Source organism: Schistocerca cancellata, chromosome 8 (assembly GCF_023864275.1).
Source record: "Schistocerca cancellata isolate TAMUIC-IGC-003103 chromosome 8, iqSchCanc2.1, whole genome shotgun sequence".
In the NCBI taxonomy this organism is placed as follows: domain Eukaryota; kingdom Metazoa; phylum Arthropoda; class Insecta; order Orthoptera; family Acrididae; genus Schistocerca; species Schistocerca cancellata.
The window spans coordinates 459,723,952-459,737,668 of NC_064633.1; the positions used below are offsets into that span (position 1 = coordinate 459,723,952).

Below are 13,717 nucleotides of genomic sequence, written 5' to 3' on the forward strand. Positions count from 1 at the left end.
GGATCCAAAGGGAACGGTGATGGACCTTAGGTACAGAAGAGACTGGAACAGCACATTACGTCCACATGCTAACACCTTTTTATTGGTCTTTTTCACTGACGCACATGTACATTACCATGAGGGCTGAGGTACACGTACACACGTGGTTTCTGCGGCAGTACTGCGGCGTGTACGACATTCATTACGCCAGAGATTCCAATTGTGTGCAGCAAATGATGTCCACCACACTGAACATCTATTGGCCTGAGATGTCGGGACACACTCTATTCCACTCCGTAATTGAAAACGGATCCCTACGTAATTCGGTGCTCTCCGATGCACAGGATCGAACAGCGGAGGAGTGGTACTCAAGCGTCAACTTTAGGTTACAATATCTCCGGATGTAATTAAATTTTACAATGCAACGAACGGCGCTGATTTCGTATTTGTTTATATGTTCAGATGTGCTAACAAAACTAACGGGGTTCCATTTAAGAAAACGTAGGTTTGTGTTAAAAAACATACTTCCGTGCATTTTTTTATGGTTTGTATTAACCAATCACACTAGGCCCTCTCCTCACGTTCGGCCTGTGGAATCGATTCGTCAGTATTTGATGTGGTTTACGAAATATATCCAGCGGTAACGTTAGGTGACTTACCCTATATATATATATATATATATATATATATATATATATGCAGTTGTTGCTGATGATGTTGTGGTGTACGGGAAGAAGATGAATGACCGTAGGGTAATACAAGATGTCGTACATAAAATTTCTATCCGATGTGATGAATTGCAGTTGGCTACAAGAGTAGAAAAACGTAAGTTAATGTATATCAGCAGGAAAAAGAAAAATGTAATGTCCTGGTTAAATATCTGAGCGTAACGTTGCAAAGCCATATGAAATGGAACGAACACGTGAGGATTGTGAGAGGGAAGGTGAACGATCGACTTCGGTTTATTGGAAGAATTTGAGGAAAGTGTAGTTCATCTCTAAAGGAGACCCCCTTTAGAGCGCTGTTGCGACTTGGGTAATGCTTTAGTGTTTGGGATCTGCTGTATCGGAGATCTGTGCAAAACGGTGTGGCAACCCCTCTGGCAACTCGGGCACACTTGCGGTCTACATGGCCCCTGCACGCCTCAGCGTCGCGAGCACTCCATGTCAGAGTCAGTACCGGGCTCTAGGTGGCGGTACCAGCAATGGACACTTCCTAGGGAGGGACCTATTCTAGTCCGCACAACACCTACCAAGAAAATAGTATTCCGCCGCCGACAGCAATAAAGGCCGGCGCATGGACTACATCGGCCAGTTCTTCCGGCTTCGAGAGGTTCTCCTGGCCTCTGGACGGGTGATACACACCTCATTGTCTCAGAACGTTCGCGAAGCTCATAGTAGGGACCGACACCTCTGCTCTCAGCTTCCATCGTTACTTCCTCTGTGGACTTAGACTGTATTAAGGTTAGACTGTTCTCTGCCTGTGTTGGACCTAATCAGAATGGCATTCTCGAGATTATTTCCATACAAGTGTATTTTCCTACTAAGCTCCTATTAGTGTTACTACATACTAAACTCATGCCCATAAATTAAGAATAATGCTGATACATGGTGAAACAACGCTCTGGTGGGCGGTTTGCGAGTTTAAATCACCTCGGGGTGTGACCTGCGGTTGTCGCACGGTGGCGCTGGCAGCAGTCCACATAAGCAGAGGTGTGTTGGTGCATGTCAGAGTACGGTGCAACGGGTAAGTGTGCAGACGCTGTCAGACGTGATGACGGTGACTGTGTGTTGAAACTGGCTCAAAGAACACATATTGATGAGGTTATGAGGGGTAGAATACTAGGGCGACAGGAGGCTGGTCAAACACAGCAGGTCGTAGCACGGGCCCTCCGTGTGCCACAAACTGTGATCTCAAGATTATGGCAACGATTCCAGCAGACAGGAAACGTGTCTAGGTGCTACAGTACGGGACGTTCACAGTGTACCACCACAAGAAGACTGATATCTCACCATCAGTGCCCGCAGACGGTCACGGAGTACTGCAGGTAGCCTTGCTCGAGACCTTACCGCAGCCACTGGAACAGTTGTCTCCAGACACACAGTCTACAGACGACTGAAGAGACATGGTTTATTCGCTCGGAGACGTGCAAGTTGCATTCTACTGATCCCTGGTCACAAGACAGCCCGTAAAGCCTGGTGTCAAGAATACAGTACATGGTCATTGGAACAATGGTCCCAGGTTATGTTCACGGACGAGTCTAGGTATAGTCTGAACAGTGATTCTCGCCCGGTTTTCATCTGGCGTGAACCAGGAACCAGATACCAACGCTTTAATGTCCTTGAAAGGGACCAGTATGGAGGTCGTGGTTTGATTGGTGCACGTACACCCCTACATGTCTTTGACAGAGGAACTGTAATAGGTTAGGTGTATCGGGACGTCATTTTGTACCAGTACGTCCGCCTTTTCAGGGGTGCAGTGGGTCCCACGTTCCTACTGATGGATGATAACGCACGGCCCCAGCGAGCTGCCATCGTGGAGGAGTACCTTGAAACAGAAGATACCAGGCGAATGGAGTGGCCTGCCTGTTCTCCAGACCTAAACCCCATCGAGCACGTCTGGGATGCTCTCGTTCGACGTATCGCTGCACGTCTTCAAACCCCTACGACACTTCAGAAGCTCTGAAAAGCACTGGTGCAAGGATGGGAGGCTATACCCCAGCAGCTGCTCGACCAGCTGATCCAGAGTATGCCAACCCGTTGTGCGGCCTGTGTACGTGTGCATGGTGATCGTATCCCATGTTAATGTCGGGGTACATGCGCAGGAAACAGTGGCGTTTTGTAGCACATGTGTTTCGGGACGGTTTTATCAACTTGTCACCAATACCGTGGACTTATAGATCTGTGTCGTGTGTGTTCCCTATGTGCCTATGCTATTAGCGCCAGTTTTTTGTAGTGCCACATTCTGAAATTATCGTTAATATATGAGCATGAGTGTAGTAATAGTCAGCGACTTTAGCTTTGACAAGCCTCTGCACCAGTACCTAGTGAGACGCTGTATTTTGTGGCCTTTATTCTTAATGTCGAAGCAGACATATTTCGTTCACAATAAATTTGTTAAAATTAGGTCACTGTTTTCCCTGTGTCTCCGTAAGAGACACTTGAAGAGCCGTACGAGTTCGAGTTAAAGGAAGACATCGAAGAAGTTCAGAGTGTTGTTGAAAGCTGTTCAGTGTGTTACAGGTAGGTTCAAACAACACGGAAGTGGTACAGAGATGCTTCGGGAACTCAAATGGATATTCCTGGAGGGACGGCGACCTTATTTTTAAGGAACATTATTGAGAAAATTTAAAGAACCGTCATTTGAAGCTGACTGCAGAACTATCCTACTGCCGCCAACATACATTTCGCGTAAGGACCGCGAAGATAAGACACGAGAAATTAGGGCTCATACGGAGGCATATAGATAGTCGTTTTTCCCTCGCTCTGACTGCAAGTAGAACAGGAAAGGAAACGGCTAATAGTTGTGCTGGGTGACTCTCCGCCACCTACACCACGAAGGATTGGGAGTATGTCTGTAGACGTAGATGTGTACGTAAAACATCTAAATCATTAATCTGATTGCCGGCAGAGATTATGTTAAATGAGTCATGTATTTGATATCCGCAATAGGCAGATGAATCCAGACAATAAATGTGAAGAAACTGCAAAAGTCTTGTAGGTCTATGTTCCTGTTTGTAGGCAGCGTCGTCTGTTACTTAGCATTTCACAGCAACAGGCTGATTAATGTGCGTTACGAGGTGCTGTTTAGTTGACAGGAAAGGCCAGTATCTTTCTGCGTTAACTAGCTCCATCTACTCCTGCTTGAAAATACACATCCGCTTTGTCGATGGCCATTGACGTCATCAGTTTGAGTGAAGTTTTAGTATCAGCTGACGGCACCAGCCTGATGTACAGTGTCGTATCGCGCCATGACGAAAACCATGGGCAACTCTGACAACGGTGGCCACATGCAAACCCTTGTTGAAAGCAAAACACGTAGCACTCCACAGTGGGCAATTGCGCTTTCTGTGACTGCAACATTAAAGGTAGGGTTTCCATCTTTCCGCTACACTTTGCTACCTGCCATTGCGATAACTAACGCTACTACTACCTCTAAATTTTCAGTCTACACACTGTCGCATTTCTTCTTGAGCCTACACTGAGGAGGAATTTCTTATTATATTACTTATCGACTTATTTGCGCCTTGGCATGTTACTACGAAGAACACGACCAAAATGCACCATAACTATTCGCTGCTAGCTACAAACTGCCTTTCCTCGTTCCATCAAGTGCCTCGTTTTGCCAGGTCAGCACCATTTGGTGCTATAATCACGCCATGTGACATCCAGCTTCCTGTGCACGACTGGCAACGTACTTCCGCACTTCCACTCATTTCCATCGAGTTGTTATTACATTACGATACTTTGTCTATCTGCTCCTTTAGTTTTGTAGAGTAGTGTACGTCGGGAAGTTATTGTCTCTCCGTTTCTCAAATATTTTATTTACTGTCAGCGTATTATCTGAGCAAGATCCTCCTTTCTAAAGCCCATTTTTAACTTGAGATAACTTGGCCCCTGGTATGAGTCGCAAGCGAGCATTAAGTATTTTAGCACATATTTTGTATTCTGTGTTCGGGATGCTTACTACCTGGTAAATTTTTGTGTTGGACTTGTTTCCTTGCTCGAAGATTGATACTATATTTGCTATCATCCACTGCTCCTTCATCCAATTTCCAATTTATGAAATTCAGAAAGTGATATTTCAATAGAATTTTTAATGCTTCTTCCAACTGGTGTATAGTTATGGTATCTACGACCTTTTCCATCATATCCTACTCTTCCTACATCTAATTCTCGTTGCAACAAAGGTTTTTATAGCATTTCACCCAATCGTAAATTACTATTCTATCGATATTCACATTACCTCTTTCCGACTTGTTGAGGTTTCTCAACAATTCATAAGAAAAGTCCATACGTCCATGGCCATAATTTTCTGTTTGGGTGAAAAATCTATTCCAGCTTTCCCATTATGTAGTCATGATTGCTTTAGCTTTGTTTCATCGTTTTCTGTATTGTTCTCGTGATTCTTCTGAACCACTTTGTATATTCAAATAAGCTTTTTTTAATGCCTATTTTTATTTCGGTATTACATATTCTTAAGCGTTTCTTATATTGATTTATTCTACTTTTCCTTGACTCCTCGTAGCCGTTATTATAGTGCATTGTCTGATGGTGTTACTGTATCTATGTCTTCTGCTGTTATATTTAGTCAGTCATCTTTGGAAAATATCTCATATACTGTAGCAGTCCTATCTTGTTCTCGCTGTCTTTTCACCTTTTTCCTTTGTACTGTTTTTCATACGTCTTTCCAAAAGAATCGTTTTACAAACAAGTACAAAACGATCTGTAGAGGTCACATCTCATATAGATTCGTACATCTCATACCATTTCCTTGGTTTTTTCATTGCTCTGTTGCTGAGCTCAGTCCTCTGAGCCTCCAAGTATAATTGTGTATTTCTCTTTTTCTGACAATTATATTTGTGATCTTTTTTATTTGTGTGATGTACTGCGAAATCTCCATATTTTGACGATGTCTTATCATCAGTTGACTTTAGGAGACGTTATCGGCTAGAAATGATTGTCGACTAGAAAGCACTTTTAACACTCCTAAATCAACGTCAGATGCTTAATTCACGTTGTCCGGCAGAAGCTATTTCAAATGGCTAGCCTATTTAAAGAACCTAGCTTAAACAAATCTCAGAATTTGCTAGCCCCATCTTCCTGATCAGGAATTAGACGCACAGCTACATTCGGAGTAAGACGTATTGCACAGTACGGCCAACCAGGATTTAAACGACTGGTTCCTTTTTTTAAGACACTAGTTGAAACTTAATCTAGCAACAACTAATCATTTGCGTCTTAGTAAGAGTGAACAAGAAACCACATATGGCGTTGAAAGACAAGCTACGAGGGTAATCCCAAAAGTAAGGTCTCCTATTTTTTACAAGTACATAGACCTGTTTATTTCTACAATGGTTTACATCAGTTTACAGCTACACTCCTGGAAATTGAAATAAGAACACCATGAATTCATTGTCCCACGAAGGGGTAACTTTATTGACACATTCCTGGGGTCAGACACATCACATGATCACACTGACAGAACCACAGGCACATAGACACAGGCAACAGAGCATGCACAATGTTGGCACTAGTACAGTGTATATCCACCTTTCGCAGCAATGCAGGCTGCTATTCTCCCATGGAGACGATCGTAGAGATGCTGGATGTAGTCCTGTGGAACGGCTTGCCATGCCATTTCCACCTGGCGCCTCAGTTGGACCTGCGTTCGTGCTGGACGTGCAGACCGCGTGAGACGACGCTTCATCCAGTCCCAAACATGCTCAATGGGGGACAGATCCGGAGATCTTGCTGGCCAGGGTAGTTGACTTACACCTTCTAGAGCACGTTGGGTGGCACGGGATACATGCGGACGTGCATTGTCCTGTTGGAATAGCAAGTTCCCTTGCCGGTCTAGGAATGGTAGAACGATGGGTTCGATGACGGTTTGGATGTACCGTGCACTATTCAGTGTCCCCTCGACGATCACCAGTGGTGTACGGCCAGTGTAGGAGATCGCTCCCCACACCATGATGCCGGGTGTTGGCCCTGTGTGTCTCGGTCGTATGCAGTCCTGATTGTGGCGCTCACCTGCACGGCGCCAAACACGCATACGACGATCATTGGCACCAAGGCAGAAGCGACTCTCATCGCTGAAGACGACACGTCTCCATTCGTCCCTCCATTCACGCCTGTCGCGACACCACTGGAGGCGGGCTGCACGATGTTGGGGCGTGAGCGGAAGACGGCCTAACGGTGTGCGGGACCATAGCCCAGCTTCATGGAGACGGTTGCGAATGGTCCTCGCCGATACCCCAGGAGCAACAGTGTCCCTAATTTGCTGGGAAGTGGCGGTGCGGTCCCCTACGGCACTGCGTAGGATCCTACGGTCTTGGCGTGCATCCGTGCGTCGCTGCGGTCCGGTCCCAGGTCGACGGGCACGTGCACCTTCCGCCGACCACTGGCGACAACATTGATGTATTGTGGAGACCTCACGCCCCACGTGTTGAGCAATTCGGCGGTACGTCCACCCGGCCTCCCGCATGCCCACTATACGCCCTCGCTCAAAGTCCGTCAACTGCACATACGGTTCACGTCCACGCTGTCGCGGCATGCTACCAGTGTTAAAGACTGCGATGGAGCTCCGTATGCCACGGCAAACTGGCTGACACTGACGGCGGCGGTGCACAAATGCTGCGCAGCTAGCGCCATTCGACGGCCAACACCGCGGTTCCTGGTGTGTCCGCTGTGCCGTGCGTCTGATCATTGCTTGTACAGCCCTCTCGCAGTGTCCGGAGCAAGTATGGTGGGTCTGACACACCGGTGTCAATGTGTTCTTTTTTCCATTTCCAGGAGTGTAGAACATTTAGCTATTTTACGACAAATGGTTCAAATGGCTCTGAGCACTATGGGACTTAACATCTATGGTTATCAATCCCCTAGAACTTAGAACTACTTAAACCTAACTAACCTAAGGACAGCACACAACACCCACCCATCACGAGGCAGAGAAAATCCCTGACCCCGCCGGGAATCGAACCCGGGAACCCGGGCGTGGGAAGCGAGAACGCTACCGCACGACCACGAGATGCGGGCTATTTTACGACACAATCACCATTCCTCTCACTGCAGTTTTGTAGAAGCTGTGGCAGCTTTTGTATGCCCATGTCATACCAGCTTGCCGTCATGCTGTTCAGAAAGTTATAAACCTGTTCTTTCACTTCTTCGTCGGAGCTGAATCGCTGGAACCACAATTAACGCTGACAGGTACTGTGAGACTCTGAAAAGACTCAAACCGGCAATTCAGAACCGGAGAAAAGGAATGTTGAGCTAGGGCGTACATATTCCCCATGACAACGCTCGCCCACACATCGCTCGGCAAACCGTTGCTCTCCTGCAACAGTTTCAGTGAAACATAATCACCCACTCACCCTATAGTCCTGAGTTGGCGCCCAGTGACTATCACCTGTTCCCTAGGTTAAAAGAACATTTGGCCGGAAAACGATTCAGCTCCAACGACGAGGTGAAAGAAGAGGTTCATAACTTTCTGAACAGCATGGCGGCGAGCTGGTATGACATGAACTCATCCTCCCGCACAGGCCACGAAGGCCCAAATGTACCGACCGGCCGCCGTGTCATTTTCAGCCCACAGGCGTCACTGGATGCGGATATGGAGGGGCATGTTGTCAGCACACCGCTCTCCCGGCCGTATGTCAGTTTCCGAGACCGGAGCCGCTACTTCTCAATCAATTAGCTCCTCAGTTTGCCTTACAAGGGCTGATTACACCCTGCTTGCCAACAGCGCTCGGCAGACCGGATGGTCACCCATCCAAGTGCTAGCCCAGCCCGACAGCGCTCAACTTCGGTGATCTGACGGGAACCGGTGTTACCACTGCGGCAAGGCCGTTGGCCTGGTATGACATGAGCATACAGAAACTGCCACAGCGTCTACAAAAATGCATCGACAGAAATGGTGGTTATGTCGAAAAATAGCTAAATGTTCAAGTTGTAAACTGATGTAAACCATTGTAGAAATAAACAGGTCTATGTACTTATAAAAAAAGGAGACCTTACTTTTGGGATTACACTCGCATTAAGTTAGTGTGTAAAAGTAGGATGAAGCAAACAGCTTGGTGGAATGATACAGTCAAGGCAGCCTGTAAAAGGAAAAAGAAGGCGTATCAAAAATGGCTACATACCAGAACCCAGGTAGACAGAGAAAGTTATGTTGAAGAAAGAAACAAAGCCAAACAGATAATTGCAGCATCCAAGAAGAAATCGTGGGAAGACTTTGGAAAAAGGTTGGAGACTATGGGTCAAGCTGCTGGAAAACCATTCTGGAGTGTAATTAGCAGTCTTCGAAAGGGAGGTAAGAAGGAAATGACAAGCATTTTGGACGGGTCAGGAAAACTGCTGGTGAATCCTGTGGATGCCTTGGGCAGATGGAGGGAATATTTTGAAGAGTTGCTCAATGTAGGTGAAAATGCGATCAGTAATGTTTCAGATTTCGAGGTAGAATGGGATAGGAATGATGATGGAAATAGGATCACATTTGAGGAAGTGGAAAAAATGGTCAATAGATTGCAGTGCAATAAAGCGGCAGGTGTGGATGAAATTAAGTCGGAACTCATCAAATACAGTGGAATGTCAGGTCTTAAATGGCTACACAGGATAATTGAAATGGCCTGGAAGTCGGGACAGGTTCCATCAGACTGGACAAAAGCAGTAATCACACCAATCTTTAAACATGGAAACAGAAAAGATTGTAACAACTACAGAGGTATCTCTTTAATCAGCGTTGTGGGTAAAATCTTCTCAGGTATTGTTGAAAGGAAAGTGCGAGTATTAGTTGAGGACCAATTGGATGAAAATCAGTGTGGGTTTAGGCCTCTTAGAGGTTGTCAGGACCAGATCTTTAGCTTACGGCAAATAATGGAGAAGTGTTATGAGTGGAACAGGGAATTGTATCTATGCTTTATAGATCTAGAAAAGGCATATGACCGGGTTCCTAGGAGGAAGTTATTGTCTGTTCTACAAGATTATGGAATACGAGGCAAACTTTTGCAAGCAATTAAATGTCTTTACATGGATAGTCAGGCAGCAGTTAGAGTTGACGGTATATAGAGTTCATGGTTCAGAGTAGTTTCAGGGGTAAGACAAGGCTGCAACCTGTCTCCACTGTTGTTCATATTATTTATGGATCATATGTTGAAAACAATAGACTGGCTGGGTGAGATTAAGATATGTGAACACAAAATAAGCAGTCTTGCATATGCGGATGACTTAGTTGTGATGGCAGGTTCGATTGAAAGTTTGCAAAGTAATATTTCAGAGCTAGATCAGAAATGTAAGGACTATGGTATGAAGATTAGCATCTCCAAAACGAAAGTAATGTCAGTGGGAAAGAAATATAAACGGATTGAGTGCCAAATAGCAGGAACAAAGTTAGAACAGGTGGACGGTTTCAAGTACTTAGGATGCATATTCTCACAGGATGGCAACATAGTGAAAGAACTGGAAGCGAGGTGTAGCAAAGCTAATGCAGTGAGCGCTCATCTACGATCTACTCTCTTCTGCAAGAAGGAAGTCAGTACCAAGACTAAGTTATCTGTGCACCGTTCAATCCTTCGACCAACTTTGTTGTATGGGAGCGAAAGCTGGGTGGATTCAGGTTACCTTATCAACAAGGTTGAGGTTACGGATATGAAAGTAGCTAGGATGATTGCAGGTACTAGTAGATGGGAACAATGGCAGGAGGGTGTCCACAATGAGGAAATCAAAGAAAAACTGGGAATGAACTCTATAGATGTAGCAGTCAAGGGCGAACAGGCTTAGATGGTGGGGTCATGTTACACGCATGGGAGAAGCAAGGTTACCCAAGAGACTCATGGATTCAGCAGTAGAGGGTAGGAGGAGTCGGGGCAGACCGAGGAGAAGGTACCTGGATTCGGTTAAGAATGATTTTGAAGTAATAGGTTTAACATCAGAAGAGGCACCAATGTTAGCACTGAATAGGGGATCATGGAGGAACTGTATAAGGGGGGCTATGCTCCAGACTGAACGCTGAGAGGCATAATCAGTCTTAAATGATGATGATGATGATGATGATAAGTTATAAAAGCGGCCTATGTAATGTGGAATTGACTACTAGATGTCAAGAGAGGTGTATCTGCAAGTATAAAAGGTGGCGGGGAATAGCGTGCTGTCAGTAGAGGTCGGGCAGGAGAGATGAGTGACTTGGAACATCGACTGGCCACTGGGCGTCACCTGTGCATCAAATTTACCGGGGACGTTTCAGCCCTTCTAAAGCTTCCCGGATCGACTGTTGCTGATGTGAGTGTGAAGAAGAAAGGCGAAGGAACAACTACAGGTAAACCGGGACCAGGCACATCTCATATACTGACAGGGACCATTGATCATTGCAGAAGATGGCTGTAAAAATCACGTGAAATCAGCGGAAGAAATCACTGTGAGTTTCAAAGTACTAATAACAGTTTAGATAGCATAATGACTGTGTGTAGGGGGTTAAGAATAATGGGGTACAATGGTCGAGCAACTCATCAAAAGTCACAAATTTCTGTAGTTAAGGCTAAGCGATGTAAAGAGCGACATTACTAGGCAGTGCATGACTGGAAACCAGTAATTTGGAGTGATGAATCCTGCTATACCCTGGCAATCCGATGGAAACGTATGTTTGACGAATGCTTAGAGAACGTTTCCTGTTATGATATGACGTACATTGGAGGTGGTATTACGGAGCGAGGGCTGTTTAGTGGTTATGTTGTGGTCCCCTCATTGCGTTGAAGAAAATGTTAAACGCAGAAGGTTTGAAAAATATGTAAAAATCTGCCAACCGGTTGCATAGATTTTCTATATACCTTGATAAGAAAATCTGTGCAACCGGTTGGCAGATTTTTACATGTTTTTCAAATTTGTGTATACGGTTGCTGCAAACGTCAGCCATGTTCAAAAATGCATAAGGATATGGACTCATTTTACAGGAGAAGAACAGCTCAGAGACAATGATTGTATCAGCCTGACCATGCACCCTGTCATAAAGCAGCATCCGTGAGGCAATGATTTGTGGATAACAGCATTCCTGAAATGGCTGACTGGCCAGAGTCCGGACTTGAAACGAACTCAACACCTTTGGGATAAGTTAGAACTTCGACTTGGTTCAAACCCCAACGTCCAACATCAATAACTTCTCTGTTTTGGGCTCTTGGAGACAGACCGAGCTGCCATTCCTCCACAGACATGCGGACACATCATTGAAAATGTCCCCAGTAGAGTTCAAGCCGTCATCAAAGGCGAAGAGTGCACACATCCCATCGTAATCTCCACTGATAGGTGTCTGGGGACTTTTGTAAACCACCTCGTATATAGGACTACCAGGAAACAATAAAAAAGCGGACTGAAAAGGAGATATTACGAGCCGTGCAAAATAGTAGGAACCGTTGTTACTATACGTTCCACGTTTGCTTCGAACAATCAAAAACTAAAACCGTGGGTTTTGACAACTTTGGCGTGAGTACCAGCTTTGTTGAAGTTATTGGCCGAACATTGTCCCACTCTGCCCTGCAGGTCGATCTGCTGCGAACCACGTATCTTGTGGAAACCAACATTGACTTTAAGTCGGTGGCCGAAAATGTCGTAGAAAGCGGAGGTTAGGACAGGAAATAACGGGAGCTCAAATCAGTATCAATGAACAAACACACAACACACTATCAGGCTTCTAAACCAAAGTCCAGATCCATAAGAGCGAAGTAAGGGTTCTATTAGAGGACCGCCGTAACTAAGGCTTTAATGACGAGGTTGGGTGTTTATTTGCATTACAGACTATGCCATCCCCATGTGACGTGTTAGCCGTGTCCACTGGACTCGCGGCTGTCTAAGGCGGAGCTATGCGCCAATCTTTTAAGTATCTTCATACTTTTAGATTGTTGGGACATTAGATGCTTTTCATCAATATTATTCAAAAGCCTACGTATTAATAATCGACATAGGCGTTCTAAAGGTCTTTGAGAATTGCCTGCACCTCCACTGCATCAAGTGCTTTATGACAGTCGCTGAATGTAAGGCGTATGATAAAACGAATGCCGGACATTTGGCACGCCGGACATTTGCCACACTTGCCCCTTCGCCAGGCAGCGATCCCTCAGGTAAGGGACGCCCTTCCTCGTACTTTTTCTGTCCGCTTTCAGACCCCCGTCTCCACATCTTACTCGATACAATCAGCACGTAAGGGACTTCTTCTTCGACATCTTAGCCAAATACAGAACTTCTTTTCCGAAATCGAAATATTTATAACTTTTGGGAAACGAAAGCAATACCGACGATTATGTTAGTATGTAATTAGTTCTGCCAAGAATGAATATAGATCCCCCTGTCTTTACGGTAGCTTCCTTTCACGCTTATTGATTGCGATAGAAACAGTTCATCGCCATGGGAGCAACAAGAAAGGAACGATGTAAAGAAAATGCGAATGTACGCTAATCATTTCTTTTTGATCACTGCATTTGTGCCTACTTTAATTACTACAACTGCATGCCCAAAAGACAATAAGGAAAGAAGAAATGGGTCTGAGAATGTTTGAAAAGAAGAACGGCATATTCCATATTAATTTACTCTCTAAAATACGTTATCCCTTGCGGCGAAACATTAGTTGATAAAGGTAGCGGGACAATGTTCAAAACATGACTGAAAATACGTTCATTAAATAGAGATAAGAACATCTACGACTGACATGTCATCTAAAGTCGACGTACAATTTTAAAATGTTAGAAATAAGGTTCAAAATGGTTCAAATGGCTCTGAGCATTATGGGACTCAACATCTTAGGTCATAAGTCCCCTAGAACTTAGAACTACTTAAACCTAACTAACCTAAGGACATCACACACACCCATGCCCGAGGCAGGATTCGAACCTGCGACCGTAGCAGTCCCGCGGTTCCGGACTGCAGCGCCAGAACCGCTAGACCACCGCGGCAGGCTAGAAATAAGGAAATGAAGTAATATAGAATGTTATGCTTGTAACGTACGTTGTTGTTCTACATTGTCTAGCTCTGGTATTTAC

The 13,717-nt window shown here is 45.2% G+C and overlaps 1 pseudogene; it reads right to left on the bottom strand.

Annotated features, from left to right (window-relative positions):
• Positions 1-8,433: 8,433 nt before the first annotated feature.
• LOC126095788 (5S ribosomal RNA) lies at positions 8,434-8,551 on the bottom strand (annotated as a pseudogene).
• Between the last annotated feature and the right edge of the window lie 5,166 nt (positions 8,552-13,717).